The sequence below is a fragment of the Palaemon carinicauda genome, chromosome 24 (assembly GCF_036898095.1).
Source record: "Palaemon carinicauda isolate YSFRI2023 chromosome 24, ASM3689809v2, whole genome shotgun sequence".
NCBI lineage: Eukaryota > Metazoa > Arthropoda > Malacostraca > Decapoda > Palaemonidae > Palaemon > Palaemon carinicauda.
This window is the reverse complement of record NC_090748.1, coordinates 51,380,857-51,399,714: the sequence shown is the minus strand read 5'-3', so window position 1 is coordinate 51,399,714 and position 18,858 is coordinate 51,380,857.

Genomic DNA, 18,858 nt, shown 5'->3' with positions numbered 1-18,858 from the left:
TTAATGTATTATTATTTATGGCTTATTTTAAATATGAAAGAAACACGTTGAAATGTGCAAAAATTGATCATTAATCGAATGCCAAGTCCCAAACCTACCAATTAGCTACGATGGTGAAGATGGGTTGATTTCAATTCTAAATACAGAAAACCTGAATTTGACAGGTATATGTACAGAAGAATTGTCATTGACTTTTATCTTTCTTCGTGGCTGAGTGGTATGGTCACTGTCATACAGATATCCTGGACGAGGGTTCAAATCCCCGCCGGTCTGATATTATAGTCTTTGGGCGATTCCATCTGGGGCTCTGATCACGAGATCGTTAAGAGAATCCAGACTTTGATGAATTAATATATTTGGATTATTTGAAATATGAAAGAAACACGTTTAAATGTGAAAAAATTAATATTAATCGAATGCCATGTCCCAAACCTACCAATTAGCTACGATGGTGAAGATGTGTTGATTTCAATTCTAAGAATAGAAAACCTGAATTTGACAGGTACATGTACAGAAGAATTGTCATTGACTTCTATCTTTTTTCGTGGCTGAGTGGTATGGTCACTGGCATACAGATATCCTGGACGAGGGTTCAAATACCCTCCGGTCTGATATTATAGTCTTTGGGCAATTCCGCCTGGGGCTCTGATCCCAAGGTCGTTAAGAGAATCCAGACTTTAATGAATTGATATATATGGCTTATTTGAAATATGAAAGAAACATGTTTAAATGTGCAAAAATTTATCATTAATCGAATGCCAAGTCCCAAACCTACCAATTAGCTACGATGGTGAGAATAGGTTGATTTCTATCCTAAGTACAGAAAACCTGAATTTGACAAGTATATGTATAGAAGAATTGTTATTGACTTTTATCTTTCTTCGTGGCTGAGGTGTGTGGTCACTGGCATACAGATATCCTGGACGAGGGTTCAAATCCCCACCGGTCTGATATTATAGTCTTTGGGCAATTCCACCTGGGGCTCTGATCCCGAGGTCGTTAAGAGAATCCAGACTTTAATATATTAATATATATGGCTTATTTGAAATAGGAAAGAAACACGTTTCAATGTGCAAAAATTTATCATTAATCGAAAGCCAAGTCCCAAACCTACCAATTAGCTACGATGATGAAGATGGGTTGATTTCAATTCTAAGTACAGAAAACCTGAATTTGACATGAATATGTACAGAAGAATTGTCATTGACTTTTATCTTTCTTCGTGGCTGAGTGGTATGGTCACTGGCATACAGATATCCTGGACGAGGGCTCAAATCCCCGCCAGTCTGATATTATAGTCTTTGGGCAATTCCGCCTGGGGCTCTGATCCCGAGGTTGTTAATAGAATCCAGACTTTAATGTATTAATATACATGGCTTATTTGAAATATGAAAGAAACCCGTTTAAATGTGCCAAAATTTATCAATAATTGAATGCCAAGTCCCAAACCTACCAATTAGCTACGATGGTGAAGATGGGTTGATTTCAATTCTAAGTAGAGAAAACCTGAATTTGACAGGTATATGTACAGAAGAATTGTCATTGACTTTTATCTTTCTTCGTGGCTGAGTGGTATGGTCACTGGCATACAGATATCCTGGATGTGGGTTCAAATCCCCGCGAGTCTGATATTATTGTCTTTGGACGATTACGCCTGGGGCTCTGATCCCGAGGTCGTTAAGAGAATCCAGACCTTAATGTATTAATATATATGGCTTATTTGAAATATGAAAGAAACACGTTTAAATGTGCAAAAATTTATCATTAATTGAATGCCAAGTCCCAAACCTACCAATTAGCTACAATGGTGAATATGGCTTGATTTCAATTCTAAGGACAGAAAACCTGAATTTGACAGGTATATGTACAGAAGAATTGTCATTGACTTTTATCTTTCTTCGTGGCTGTGTGGTATGGTCACTGGCATACAGATATCCTGGACGAGGGTTCAGATCCCCGCCGGTCTGATATTATAGTCTTTGGGCGATTCCGCCTGGATCTCTGGTCTTGAGGTCGTTAAGAGAATCCAGACTTTAATGAATTGATATATATGGCTTTTTTGAAATAGGAAAGAAACACGTTTAAATGTGCAAAAATTTATCATTAATCGAATGCCAAGTCCCAAACCTACCAATTAGCTACGATGGTGAAGATGGGTTGATTTCAATTCTAAGTACAGAAAACCTGAATTTGACAAGTATATGTATAGAAGAATTGTTATTGACTTTTATCTTTCTTCGTGGCTGAGTGGTATGGTTACTGGCATACAGATATCCTGGACGAGGGTTCAAATCCCCGCCAGTCTGATATTATAGTCTTTGGGCGATTCTGCCTTGGGCTCTGATCATGAGGTCATTAAGAGAATCCAGGATCACGAGGTCGTTAAGAGAATCCAGACTTTAATGTATTAATATATATGGCTTATTTGAAATAGGAAAGAAACGCGTTTAAATGTGCAAAAATTTATCATTATTCGAATGCCAAGTCCCAAACCTACCAATTGGCTACGATGGTGAAGATGGGTTGATTTCAATTCTAAGTACAGAAAACATGATTTTGACATGTATATGTACAGAAGAATTGTCATTGACTTTTATCTTTCTTCGTAGCTGAGTGGTATGGTCACTGGCATACAGATATCCTGGACGAGGGTTCAAATCCCCGCCGGTCTGATATTATAGTCTTTGGGCAATTCCGCCTGGGGCTCTGATCCCGAGGTTGTTAATAGAATTCAGACTTTAATGTATTAATATATATGGCTTATTTGAAATAGGAAAGAAACTCGTTTAAATGTGCCAAAATTTATCACTAATTGAATGCCAAGTCCCAAACCTACCATTTAGCTACAATGGTGAATATGGCTTGATTTCAATTCTAAGGACAGAAAACCTGAATTTGACAGGTATATGTACAGAAGAATTGTCATTGACTTTTATCTTTCTTCGTGGCTGTGTGGTATGGTCACTGGCATACAGATATCCTGGACGAGGGTTCAGATCCCCGCCGGTCTGATATTATAGTCTTTGGGCGATTCCGCCTGGATCTCTGGTCTTGAGGTCGTTAAGAGAATCCAGACTTTAATGAATTGATATATATGGCTTTTTTGAAATAGGAAAGAAACACGTTTAAATGTGCAAAAATTTATCATTAATCGAATGCCAAGTCCCAAACCTACCAATTAGCTACGATGGTGAAGATGGGTTGATTTCAATTCTAAGTACAGAAAACCTGAATTTGACAAGTATATGTATAGAAGAATTGTTATTGACTTTTATCTTTCTTCGTGGCTGAGTGGTATGGTTACTGGCATACAGATATGCTGGACGAGGGTTCAAATCCCCGCCAGTCTGATATTATAGTCTTTCGGCGATTCTGCCTTGGGCTCTGATCATGAGGTCATTAAGAGAATCCAGGATCACGAGGTCGTTAAGAGAATCCAGACTTTAATGTATTAATATATATGGCTTATTTGAAATAGGAAAGAAACGCGTTTAAATGTGCAAAAATTTATCATTATTCGAATGCCAAGTCCCAAACCTACCAATTGGCTACGATGGTGAAGATGGGTTGATTTCAATTCTAAGTACAGAAAACATGATTTTGACATGTATATGTACAGAAGAATTGTCATTGACTTTTATCTTTCTTCGTGGCTGAGTGGTATGGTCACTGGCATACAGATATCCTGGACGAGGGTTCAAATCCCCGCCGGTCTGATATTATAGTCTTTGGGCAATTCCGCCTGGGGCTCTGATCCCGAGGTTGTTAATAGAATTCAGACTTTAATGTATTAATATATATGGCTTATTTGAAATATGAAAGAAACCCGTTTAAATGTGCCAAAATTTATCATTAATTGAATGCCAAGTCCCAAACCTACCAATTAGCTACGATGGTGAAGATGGGTTAATTTCAATTCTAAGTACAGAAAACCTGAATTTGACAGGTATATGTACAGAAGAATTGTCATTGACTTTTATCTTTCTTCGTGGCTGAGTGGTATGGTGACTGGCATACAGATATCCTGGACGAGGGTTCAAATCCCCGCGAGTCTGATATTATTGTCTTTGGACGATTACGCCTGGGGCTCTGATCCCGAGGTCGTTAAGAGAATCCAGACCTTAATGTATTAATATATATGGCTTATTTGAAATATGAAAGAAACACGTTTAAATGTGCAAAAATTTATCATTAATTGAATGCCAAGTCCCAAACCTACCAATTAGCTACAATGGTGAATATGGCTTGATTTCAATTCTAAGGACAGAAAACCTGAATTTGATAGGTATATGTACAGAAGAATTGTCATTGAATTTTATCTTTCTTCGTGGCTGTGTGGTATGGTCACTGGCATACAGATATCCTGGACGAGGGTTCAGATCCCCGCCGGTCTGATATTATAGTCTTTGGGCGATTCCGCCTGGGGCTCTGGTCTTGAGGTTGTTAAGAGAATCCAGACTTTAATGAATTGATATATATGGCTTATTTGAAAGAGGAAAGAAACACGTTTAAATGTGCAAAAATTTATCATTTATCGAATGCCAAGTCCCAAACCTACCAATCAGCTACGATGGTGAAGATGGGTTGATTTCAATTCTAAGTACAGAAAACCTGAATTTGACAGGTATATGTAAAGAAGAATTGTCATTGACTTTTATCTTTTTTTGTGGCTGAGTGGTATGGTCACTGGCATACAGATATCCTGGATGGGGGTTCAAATCTTCCCGGTCTGATATTATCGTCTTTGGACGATTACGCCTTGGGCTCTGATCCTGAGGTCGTTAAGAGAATCCAGACCTTAATGTATTAATATATATGGCTTATTTGAAATATGAAAGAAACACGTTTAAATGTGAAAAAATTTATCATTAATCGAATGCCAAGTCCCAAACGTACCAATTAGCTACGATGGTGAGGATAGGTTGATTTCAATTCTAAGTACAGAAAACCTGAATTTGACAAGTATATGTATAGAAGAATTGTTATTGACTTTTATCTTTCTTCGTGGCTGAGTGGTATGGTTACTGGCATACAGATATCCTGGACGAGGGTTCAAATCCCCGCCAGTCTGATATTATAGTCTTTGGGTGATTCTGCCTAGGGCTCTGATCATGAGGTCATTAAGAGAATCCAGGATCACGAGGTCGTTAAGAGAATCCAGACTTTAATGTATTAATATATATGGCTTATTTGAAATAGGAAAGAAACGCGTTTAAATGTGCAAAAATTTATCATTAATCGAATGCCAAGTCCCAAACCTACCAAATAGCTACGATGGTGAAGATGGGTTGATTTCAATTTTAAGTACAGAAAACATGATTCTAACATGTATATGTACAGAAGAATTGTCATTGACTTTTATCTTTCTTCGTGGCTGAGTGGTATGGTCACTTGCATACAGATGGTTATATGCCTTTTCGTCCGACGTCACTTCGTCCAACGTCTCTTTGTCCACTCCCTTTGTTCCAACGTCTCTTTGTCTGACGATTTTTTAGTCCAACGTCTTTTCGTCCATGTGTTTTTTGGTCTATTGTCTTTTAGTCCAATATCCTTGATTTTTTCGTTAGTCCATTTATTCAATATCTGAACGTAAAACTCGGTTGTTTTGTCTTCAGGTAATCCAATGATTCCTCGGTAGTTTGATTGCTGTTAAGAGCCATTTTCCAAAATAGAAGTGATTCTTCGGTAGTTAGGTTGTTGCTAAGAGAAATTTCCCAAAATAGAAGTAATGTTTTGTTTGGAAAATTTAGTAAACTTTTTTCTTGCCCATGAATTCGAAAGGAAGTATCAACACAATAGCCACATTTCTAACGTCTTCAAAAGGAAAAAAGAAAGTAGTTGACGAGAACAATTACATTAATGATTTTCACTCTCAAAATCGAAAATTGGATAAAATTATTGGCGGTGTGAATTTAGAAAATCCTGCTCAGTGCGGATTCATACCGTGATACAAGAAGATACTCCAAAAATTGTGTATGTGTCAGGCGAGCACAAATATCCAGCAGAAACAGCGTTGGTAAGAGCAAGAAAGGCTGTAGCTGAAATGAAGGAAGGGGCAGTTCAAAGCATTTCAAACAGTGTGCGTAACATTATATCAGAGAGTGTAATTAGTCTTGATGATAACACCTGTGCTCAGCTTCCTACCATCCTAGTGCTTTCAAGAACACTCCATAAGCACAGGCAAATTATCGCCAGGATTCCTACTCTTCCAAGTACCAGACATGGATTTGAAATCCCGGAAAGCTTTAGAAATCTTAGTAATGGAGAATTTTTTTTTACAATTTGACTCTGAATCACAAGATGCAAACAAGATTTTAATATTTGCAACTGACAGTGGACCAAGTGACCTTGCAAAATTTCCTATATGGACATGTGACGGAACTTTTAAAAGTGCGCCTAATCAGCGAACGCAGCTATTCTGTGTACAAGTGCAAATTGGAGAAGGCAGTTTTCCACGACTATATGCTTTGTTACCCGATAAAACAAAGACAAGCTAGCGATTATTTACACAGCTAAAAATTCTGCAACCTTTGCTTCATCCAAGTGAACTGATGGTAGACTTTGAAATAGCCATTCACAGAGCATTCACTTCTATTTTTCCAAATTGCTCAATAGTAGGATGTTTGTTCCATTTGGGACAATCATTATATCGGAAAATTACTGATTTAGGATTACGAGAAAAATACAATACTGAATCTGATTTTTGCTTAAAAGGTGCTTTTCGGCATTAGCTTTTATTCCAGTAGCTGATGTTGAGGAAGCATATGAAGAGCTAACAGATGATGATGAAATTTCTGGATAATTTATTAGTTACTTTGATATCAACTATATGGTAGTAGTGAAAGGTCATGGTAGAAGGAGAAGAAGAGAGCCTCCGTTATTTCCAATGGCATTATGGAAAGTCAACTGCAGAGGTGTCAATAACTTGCCAAGAACAAATAACGCTCTGTAAGGATACCATTCGTCACTGAGTTTTCTTAGGTGCAACCCATCCTAATATTTGGCGGCTGATAAAAAGTTTGGAGAATGAAACTAGCTTGATTTAAACCAAGATAGATCATATTTATCGAGGGGATACAGTACAAAAACAAAAACAAAAATATAGGCAAATTAATCAGTGTATATATTCTTTGGTTACACATCATGATTCTTATGAAAAAAAAAATTGCATTTTTAAAGGCTGTTGCTCACAACCTACACTCTTTGATTAAAGATTTTTTTTTTTTTAATTTTTATTAGTGCCTTCAATATATGTATTTTATTCGTGCATATCAATGTTTGCAATATATATTAATTTTATTTTGCATTTTTATATATAAATGAATTTTTGTCTTCAACATTTTCTTTTTCTGGTTGTACCTATAATTGATAAAATGTCTACAATTGATATAAATTTTTTTTCTTACATGTTTTACTTTTTCTGGTCGTATTTTTAATTAAAGTATAAAAACGCATGGAAAAATTTCTACTTGCAAATGTACTCGGGCATACATATTCTAAAGTATGCAGTATATATACCTTTATATTAATATCTAACTGCTTTAGAAATCTAACTTAAAATCTAGCCTTTCTTCCAAACAAGATTGGTGAAAATCACGCTGGAACAAAAAAATCATCAGACAAAAAGACGTTGGACCAAATGATCATTGGACAAAAAGACTTTGAACCAAAATATCATTGGCCAAAAAGACGGTGGACGAAAAGGATTGGACAAAAAGACTTTGGACGAGAAGGATTGGACAAACTGACTGTACACGATACAGATATCCTGGACGAGGGTTCAAATCCCCGCCGGTCTGATATTATAGTCTTTGGGCGATTCCGCCTGGGGCTCTGATCCCGAGGGCATTAAGAAAATCCAGAATCTAATGTATTAATATATATGGCTTATTTGAAATATGAAAGAAACACGTTTAAATGTGAAAAAATTTATCATTAATCGAATGCCAAGTCCCAAACCTACCAATTAGCTATGATGGTGAAGATGGGTTGATTTCAATTCTAAGTACAGAAAAGCTGAATTTGACAAGCATATGTATAGAAGAATTGTCATTGACTTTCATCTTTCTTCGTGGCTGAGTGGTATGGTCACTGGCATACAGATATCCTGGACGAGGGTTCAAATCCCCGCCGGTCTGATATCATAGTCTTTGGGTGATTCTGCCTGGGGCTCTGATCCCGAGGTCGTTAAGAGAATCCAGACTTTAATGTATTAATATATATGGCTTATTTGAAATAGGAAAGAGACACGTTTAAATGTGCAAAAATTTATCATTAATCGAAGGCCAAGTCCCAAACCTAACAATTAGCTATGATGGTGAAGATGGGTTGATTTCAATTCTAAGTTCAGAAAACCTGAATTTGACAGGTATATGTACAGAAGAATTGTCATTGACTTTTATCTTTCTTCGTGGCTGAGTGGTATGGTCACTGGCATACAGATATCCTGGACGAGGGTTCAAATCCCTGCCGGTCTGATATTATTGTCTTTGGACGATTACGCCTTGGGCTCTGATCCCGAGGTCGTTAAGATAATCCAGACCTTAATGTATTAATATATATGGCTTATTTGAAATATGAAAGAAACACGTTTAAATGTGCAAAAATTTATCATTAATCGAATGCCAAGTCCCAAACATACCAATTAGCTACGATGGTGAAGATGGGTTGATTTCAATTCTAAGTACAGAAAACCTGAATTTGACAAGTATATGTATAGAAGAATTGTCATTGACTTTTTTCTTTCTTCGTGGCTGAGTGGTATGGTCACTGGCATACAGATATCCTGGACGAGGGTTCAAGGCCCCGCCAGTCTGATATTTTAGTCTTTGGGCGATTCTGCCCGGGGCTCTGATCATGAGGTCATTAAGAGAATCCAGGATCTTGAGGTCGTTAAGAGAATCCAGACTTTAATGTATTAATATATATGGCTCATTTGAAATAGGAAAGAAACACGTTTAAATGTGCAAAAATTTATCATTATTTGAATGCCGAGTCCCAAACCTACCAATTAGCTCCGATGGTGAAGATGGGTTGATTTCAATTCTAAGAACAAAAAACCTAAATTTGACATGTATATGTACAGAAGAATTGTCATTGACTTTTATCTTTCTTCGTGGCTGAGTGGTATGGTCACTAGTATAGAGATATCCTGGACGAGGGTTCAAATCCCTGCCGGTCTGATATAGTCTTTGGGCGATTCCGCCTGGGGCTCTGATCCCGAGGTCGTTAAGAGAATCCAGAATTTAATGTATTGATATATATGGCTTATTTTAAATTTGAAAGAAACACGTTTAAATGTGCAAAAATTTATCATTAATCGAATGCCAAGTCCCAAACCTACCAATTAGCTACGATGGTGAAGATGGGTTGATTTCAATTCTAAGTACAGAAAACCTGAATTTGACAAGTATATGTATAGAAGAATTGTTATTGACTTTTATCTTTCTTCGTGGCTGAGTGGTATGGTTACTGGCATACAGATATCCTGGACGAGGGTTCAAATCCCCGCCAGTCTGATATTATAGTCTTTGGGCGATTCTGCCTAGGGCTCTGATCATGAGGTCATTAAGAGAATCCAGGATCACGAGGTCGTTAAGAGAATCCAGACTTTAATGTATTAATATATATGGCTTATTTGAAATAGGAAAGAAACGCGTTTAAATGTGCAAAAATTTATCATTATTCGAATGCCAAGTCCCAAACCTACCAATTGGCTACGATGGTGAAGATGGGTTGATTTCAATTCTAAGTACAGAAAACATGATTTTGACATGTATATGTACAGAAGAATTGTCATTGACTTTTATCTTTCTTCGTGGCTGAGTGGTATGGTCACTGGCATACAGATATCCTGGACGAGGGTTCAAATCCCCGCCGGTCTGATATTATAGACTTTGGGCAATTCCGCCTGGGGCTCTGATCCCGAGGTTGTTAATAGAATTCAGACTTTAATGTATTAATATATATGGCTTATTTGAAATATGAAAGAAACCCGTTTAAATGTGCCAAAATTTATCATTAATTGAATGCCAAGTCCCAAACCTACCAATTAGCTACGATGGTGAAGATGGGTTAATTTCAATTCTAAGTACAGAAAACCTGAATTTGACAGGTATATGTACAGAAGAATTGTCATTGACTTTTATCTTTCTTCGTGGCTGAGTGGTATGGTGACTGGCATACAGATATCCTGGACGAGGGTTCAAATCCCCGCGAGTCTGATATTATTGTCTTTGGACGATTACGCCTGGGGCTCTGATCCCGAGGTCGTTAAGAGAATCCAGACCTTAATGTATTAATATATATGGCTTATTTGAAATATGAAAGAAACACGTTTAAATGTGCAAAAATTTATCATTAATTGAATGCCAAGTCCTAAACCTACCAATTAGCTACAATGGTGAATATGGCTTGATTTCAATTCTAAGGACAGAAAACCTGAATTTGACAGGTATATGTACAGAAGAATTGTCATTGAATTTTATCTTTCTTCGTGGCTGTGTGGTATGGTGACTGGCATACAGATATCCTGGACGAGGGTTCAGATCCCCGCCGGTCTGATATTATAGTCTTTGGGCGATTCCGCCTGGGGCTCTGGTCTTGAGGTTGTTAAGAGAATCCAGACTTTAATGAATTGATATATATGGCTTATTTGAAATAGGAAAGAAACACGTTTAAATGTGCAAAAATTTATCATTTATCGAATGCCAAGTCCCAACCCTACCAATCAGCTACGATGGTGAAGATGGGTTGATTTCAATTCTAAGTACAGAAAACCTGAATTTGACAGGTATATGTAAAGAAGAATTGTCATTGACTTTTATCTTTTTTTGTGGCTGAGTGGTATGGTCACTGGCATACAGATATCCTGGATGGGGGTTCAAATCTTCCCGGTCTGATATTATCGTCTTTGGACGATTACGCCTTGGGCTCTGATCCTGAGGTCGTTAAGAGAATCCAGACCTTTATGTATTAATATATATGGCTTATTTGAAATATGAAAGAAACACGTTTAAATGTGAAAAAATTTATCATTAATCGAATGCCAAGTCCCAAACGTACCAATTAGCTACGATGGTGAGGATAGGTTGATTTCAATTCTAAGTACAGAAAACCTGAATTTGACAAGTATATGTATAGAAGAATTGTTATTGACTTTTATCTTTCTTCGTGGCTGAGTGGTATGGTTACTGGCATACAGATATCCTGGACGAGGGTTCAAATCCCCGCCAGTCTGATATTATAGTCTTTGGGTGATTCTGCCTAGGGCTCTGATCATGAGGTCATTAAGAGAATCCAGGATCACGAGGTCGTTAAGAGAATCCAGACTTTAATGTATTAATATATATGGCTTATTTGAAATAGGAAAGAAACGCGTTTAAATGTGCAAAAATTTATCATTAATCGAATGCCAAGTCCCAAACCTACCAAATAGCTACGATGGTGAAGATGGGTTGATTTCAATTCTAAGTACAGAAAACATGATTCTAACATGTATATGTACATAAGAATTGTCATTGACTTTTATCTTTCTTCGTGGCTGAGTGGTATGGTCACTTGCATACAGATGGTTATATGCCTTTTCGTCCGACGTCACTTCGTCCAACGTCTCTTTGTCCACTCCCTTTGTTCCAACGTCTCTTTGTCTGACGATTTTTTAGTCCAACGTCTTTTCGTCCATGTGTTTTTTGGTCTATTGTCTTTTAGTCCAATATCCTTGATTTTTTCGTTAGTCCATTTATTCAATATCTGAACGTAAAACTCGGTTGTTTTGTCTTCAGGTAATCCAATGATTCCTTGGTAGTTTGATTGCTGTTAAGAGCCATTTTCCAAAATAGAAGTGATTCTTCGGTAGTTAGGTTGTTGCTAAGAGAGATTTCCCAAAATAGAAGTAACGTTTTGTTTGGAAAATTTAGTAAACTTTTTTCTTGCCCATGAATTCGAAAGGAAGTATCAACACAATAGCCACATTTCTAACGTCTTCAAAAGGAAAAAAGAAAGTAGTTGACGAGAACAATTACATTAATGATTTTCACTCTCAAAATCGAAAATTGGATAAAATTATTGGCGGTGTGAATTTAGAAAATCCTGCTCAGTGCGGATTCATACCGTGATACAAGAAGATACTCCAAAAATTGTGTATGTGTCAGGCGAGCACAAATATCCAGCAGAAACAGCGTTGGTAAGAGCAAGAAAGGCTGTAGCTGAAATGAAGGAAGGGGCAGTTCAAAGCATTTCAAACAGTGTGCGTAACATTATATCAGAGAGTGTAATTAGTCTTGATGATAACACCTGTGCTCAGCTTCCTACCATCCTAGTGCTTTCAAGAACACTCCATAAGCACAGGCAAATTATCGCCAGGATTCCTACTCTTCCAAGTCCCAGACATGGATTTGAAATCCCGGAAAGCTTTAGAAATCTTAGTAATGGAGAATTTTTTTTTACAATTTGACTCTGAATCACAAGATGCAAACAAGATTTTAATATTTGCAACTGACAGTGGACCAAGTGACCTTGCAAAATTTCCTATATGGACATGTGACGGAACTTTTAAAAGTGCGCCTAATCAGCGAACGCAGCTATTCTGTGTACAAGTGCAAATTGGAGAAGGCAGTTTTCCACGACTATATGCTTTGTTACCCGATAAAACAAAGACAAGCTAGCGATTATTTACACAGCTAAAAATTCTGCAACCTTTGCTTCATCCAAGTGAACTGATGGTAGACTTTGAAATAGCCATTCACAGAGCATTCACTTCTATTTTTCCAAATTGCTCAATAGTAGGATGTTTGTTCCATTTGGGACAATCATTATATCGGAAAATTACTGATTTAGGATTACGAGAAAAATACAATACTGAATCTGATTTTTGCTTAAAAGGTGCTTTTTGGCATTAGCTTTTATTCCAGTAGCTGATGTTGAGGAAGCATATGAAGAGCTAACAGATGATGATGAAATTTCTGGATAATTTATTAGTTACTTTGATATCAACTATATGGTAGTAGTGAAAGGTCATGGTAGAAGGAGAAGAAGAGAGCCTCCGTTATTTCCAATGGCATTATGGAAAGTCAACTGCAGAGGTGTCAATAACTTGCCAAGAACAAATAACGCTCTGTAAGGATACCACTCGTCACTGAGTTTTCTTAGGTGCAACCCATCCTAATATTTGGCGGCTGATAAAAAGTTTGGAGAATGAAACTAGCTTGATTTAAACCAAGATAGATCATATTTATCGAGGGGATACAGTACAAAAACAAAAACAAAAATATAGGCAAATTAATCAGTGTATATATTCTTTGGTTACACATCATGATTCTTATGAAAAAAAAAAATGCATTTTTAAAGGCTGTTGCTCACAACCTACACTCTTTGATTAAAGATTTTTTTTTTTTTAATTTTTATTAGTGCCTTCAATATATGTATTTTATTCGTGCATATCAATGTTTGCAATATATATTAATTTTATTTTGCATTTTTATATATAAATGAATTTTTGTCTTCAACATTTTCTTTTTCTGGTTGTACCTATAATTGATAAAATGTCTACAATTGATATAAATTTTTTTTCTTACATGTTTTACTTTTTCTGGTCGTATTTTTAATTAAAGTATAAAAACGCATGGAAAAATTTCTACTTGCAAATGTACTCGGGCATACATATTCTAAAGTATGCAGTATATATACCTTTATATTAATATCTAACTGCTTTAGAAATCTAACTTAAAATCTAGCCTTTCTTCCAAACAGATTGGTGAAAATCACGCTGGAACAAAAAAATCATCAGACAAAAAGACGTTGGACCAAATGATCATTGGACAAAAAGACTTTGAACCAAAATATCATTGGCCAAAAAGACGGTGGACGAAAAGGATTGGACAAAAAGACTTTGGACGAGAAGGATTGGACAAACTGACTGTACACGATACAGATATCCTGGACGAGGGTTCAAATCCCCGCCGGTCTGATATTATAGTCTTTGGGCGATTCCGCCTGGGGCTCTGATCCCGAGGGCGTTAAGAAAATCCAGAATCTAATGTATTAATATATATGGCTTATTTGAAATATGAAAGAAACACGTTTAAATGTGAAAAAATTTATCATTAATCGAATGCCAAGTCCCAAACCTACCAATTAGCTATGATGGTGAAGATGGGTTGATTTCAATTCTAAGTACAGAAAAGCTGAATTTGACAAGCATATGTATAGAAGAATTGTCATTGACTTTCATCTTTCTTCGTGGCTGAGTGGTATGGTCACTGGCATACAGATATCCTGGACGAGGGTTCAAATCCCCGCCGGTCTGATATCATAGTCTTTGGGTGATTCTGCCTGGGGCTCTGATCCCGAGGTCGTTAAGAGAATCCAGACTTTAATGTATTAATATATATGGCTTATTTGAAATAGGAAAGAGACACGTTTAAATGTGCAAAAATTTATCATTAATCGAAGGCCAAGTCCCAAACCTACCAATTAGCTATGATGGTGAAGATGGGTTGATTTCAATTCTAAGTTCAGAAAACCTGAATTTGACAGGTATATGTACAGAAGAATTGTCATTGACTTTTATCTTTCTTCGTGGCTGAGTGGTATGGTCACTGGCATACAGATATCCTGGACGAGGGTTCAAATCCCTGCCGGTCTGATATTATTGTCTTTGGACGATTACGCCTTGCGCTCTGATCCCGAGGTCGTTAAGATAATCCAGACCTTAATGTATTAATATATATGGCTTATTTGAAATATGAAAGAAACACGTTTAAATGTGCAAAAATTTATCATTAATCGAATGCCAAGTCCCAAACATACCAATTAGCTACGATGGTGAAGATGGGTTGATTTCAATTCTAAGTACAGAAAACCTGAATTTGACAAGTATATGTATAGAAGAATTGTCATTGACTTTTTTCTTTCTTCGTGGCTGAGTGGTATGGTCACTGGCATACAGATATCCTGGACGAGGGTTCAAGGCCCCGCCAGTCTGATATTTTAGTCTTTGGGCGATTCTGCCCGGGGCTCTGATCATGAGGTCATTAAGAGAATCCAGGATCTTGAGGTCGTTAAGAGAATCCAGACTTTAATGTATTAATATATATGGCTCATTTGAAATAGGAAAGAAACACGTTTAAATGTGCAAAAATTTATCATTATTTGAATGCCGAGTCCCAAACCTACCAATTAGCTACGATGGTGAAGATGGGTTGATTTCAATTCTAAGAACAAAAAACCTAAATTTGACATGTATATGTACAGAAGAATTGTCATTGACTTTTATCTTTCTTCGTGGCTGAGTGGTATGGTCACTAGTATAGAGATATCCTGGACGAGGGTTCAAATCCCTGCCGGTCTGATATAGTCTTTGGGCGATTCCGCCTGGGGCTCTGATCCCGAGGTCGTTAAGAGAATCCAGAATTTAATGTATTGATATATATGGCTTATTTTAAATTTGAAAGAAACACGTTTAAATGTGCAAAAATTTATCATTAATCGAATGCCAAGTCCCAAACCTACCAATTAGCTACGATGGTGAAGATGGGTTGATTTCAATTCTAAGTACAGAAAACCTGAATTTGACATGTATATGTACAGAAAAATTGTCATTGACTTTTCTCTTTCTTCATGGCTGAGTGGTATGGTCACTGGCATACAGGTATCCTGGACGAGGGTTCAAATCCCCGCCGGTCTGATATTATAGTCTTTGGGCGATTCCGCCTGGGGCTCTGATCCCGAGGTCGTTAAAAGAATCCAGACTTTAATGTATTAATATATATGGCTTATTTGAAATATGACAGAAACACGTTTAAATGTGCAAAAATTTATCATTAATCGAATGCCAAGTCCCAAACCTACCAACTAGCTACGATGGTGAAAATGGGTTGATTTCAATTCTAAGTACAGAAAACCTGAATTTGACAGGTATACGTACAGAAGAATTGTCATTGACTTTTATCTATCTTCGTGGCTGAGTGGTATGGTCACTGGCATACAGATATCCTTGACGAGGGTTCAAATCCCCGCCGGTCTGATATTATAGTCTTTGGGCGATTCCGCCTGGGGCTCTGATCACGAGGTCGTTGTGAGAATCCAGACTTTAATGAATTAATATATTTGGCTTATTTGAAATATGAAAGAAACACGTTTAAATGTTCAAAAATTTATCATTAATCGAATGCCAAGTTTCAAACATACCAATTAGCTACGAATGTGAAGATGAGTTGATTTCAATTTTAAGAATAGAAAACCTGAAATTGACAGGTATATGTACAGAAGAATTGTCATTAACTTCTATCTTTTTTCTTGGCTGAGTGGTGTGGTCACTGGCATACAGATATCCTGGACAAGGGTTCAAATCCCCGCCGGTTTGATATTATAGTCTTTGGGCGATTCCGCCTGGGGCTCTGATCCCGAGGGCGTTAAGAGAATCCAGACTTTAATGTATTAATATATATGGCTTATTTGAAATAGGAAAGAAACACGTTTAAATGTGCAAAAATTTATCATTAATCGAATCCCAAGTCCCAAACCTACCAATTAGCTACGATGGTGAAGATGGGTTGATTTCAAATATAAGTACAGAAAACCTGAATTTGACAGCTATATGTACAGAAGAATTGTCATTGACTTTTATCTTTCTTCGTGGCTGAGTGGTATGGTCACTGGCATACAGATATCCTGGACGAGGGTTCAAATCCCCGCCGGGCTGATATCATAGTCTTTGGGCGATTCTGCCTAGGGCTCTGATCCCAGGATTGTTAAGAGAATCCAGACTTTAATGTATTATTATATATGGCTTATTTGAAATAGAAAAAAAAACACGTTTAAATGTGCAAAAATTTATCATTAATCGAATGCCAAGTCCCAAACCTACCAATTAGCTACGATGGTGAAGATGGGTTGATTTTAATTCTAAGTATAGAAAACCTGAATTTGACAGGTGTATGTACAGAAAAATTGCCATTGACTTTTATTTTTCTTCGTGGCTGAGTGGTATGGTCACTGGCATACAGATATCCTGGACGTGGGTTCAAATCCCCGCTGGTCTGATATTAAAGTCTTTGGGCGATTCCGCCTGAGGCTCTGATCCCGAGGTCGTTAAGAGAATCCAGACTTTAATGTATTAATATATATGGCTTATTTGAAATAGGAAAGAAACACGTTTAAATGTGCACAAATTTTTCATTAACCGAATGCCAAGTCCCAAACCTACCAATTAGCTACGATGGTGAAGATGGGTTGTTTCCATTCTAAGTACAGAAAACCTGAATTTGACAGGTATATGTACAGAAGAATTGTCATTGACTTTTATCTTTTTTCGTGGCTGAGTGGTATGGTCACTGGCATACAGATATCCTGGATGGGGGTTCAAATCCTCCCGGTCTGATATTATTGTCTTTGGACGATTACGCCTGCGGCTCTGATCCTGAGGTCGTTAAGAGAATCCAGACTTTAATGTATTAATATATATGGCTTATTTAAAATAGGAAAGAAACACGTTTAAATGTGAAAAAATTTATCATTAATCGAATGCCAAGTCCCAAACATACCAATTAGTTACGATGGTGAAGATGGGTTGATTTCAATTCTAAGTACAGAAAACCTGAATTTGACAAGTATATGTATAGAAGAATTGTTATTGACTTTTATCTTTCTTCGTGGCTGAGTGGTATGGTCACTGGCATACAGATATCCTGGACGAGGGTTCAAATCCCCGCCAGTCTGATATTATAGTCTTTGGGCGATTCCGCCTGGGGCTCTGATCATGGGGTCATTAAGAGAATCCAGGATCACGAGGTCGTTAAGAGAATCCAGAGTTTAATGTATTAATATATATGGCTTATTTGAAATAGGAAAGAAACGCGTTTAAATGTGCAAAAATTTATCATTAATCGAATGCCAAGTCCCAAACCTACCAATTAGCTACGATGGTGAAGATGGGTTGATTTCAATTTTAAGTACAGAAAACCTGAATTTGACATGTATATGTACAGAAGAATTGTCATTGACTTTTATCTTTCTTTGTGGCTGAGTGGTGTGGTCACTGGCATACAGATGGTTATATGCCTTTTCGTCCGACGTCACTTCGTCCAACGTCTCTTTGTCCACTCCCTTTGGTCCAACGTCTATTTGTCTGACGATTTTTTAGTCCAACGTCTTTTCGTCCATGTGTTTTTTGGTCCATTGTCTTTTAGTCCAATATCCTTGATTTTTTCGTTAGTCCATTTATTCAATATCTGAACGTAAAACTCGGTAATTTTGTCTTTAGGTAATCCAATGATTCCTCGGTAGTTTGATTGCTGTTAAGAGCCATTTTCCAAAATAGAAGTGATTCTTCGGTAGTTAGGTTGTTGCTAAGAGAAATTTCCCAAAATATTATAATGTTTTGTTTGGAAAATTTAGTAAACTTTTTTCTTGCCCATGAATTCGAAAGGAAGTATCAACACAATAGCCACATTTCTAACGTCTTCAAAAGGAAAAAAGAAAGTAGTTGACGAGAACAATTACATTAATGATTCTCACTCTCACAATCGAAAATTGGATAAAATTATTGGCGGTGTGAATTCAGAAAATCCTGCTCAGTGCGGATTCATACTGTGATACAAGAAGATACTCCAAAAATTGTGTATGTGTCAGGCGAGCACAAACATCCAGCAGAAACAGTGTTGGTAAGAGCAAGAAAGGCTGTAGCTGAAATGAAGGAAGGGGCAGTTCAAAGCATTTCAAACAGTGTGAGTAACATTATATCAGAGAGTGTAATTAGTCTTGATGATAACAGCTGTGCTCAGCTTCCTACCATCCTAGTGCTTTCAAGAACACTCCATAAGCACAGGCAAATTATCGCCAGGATTCCTACTCTTCCAA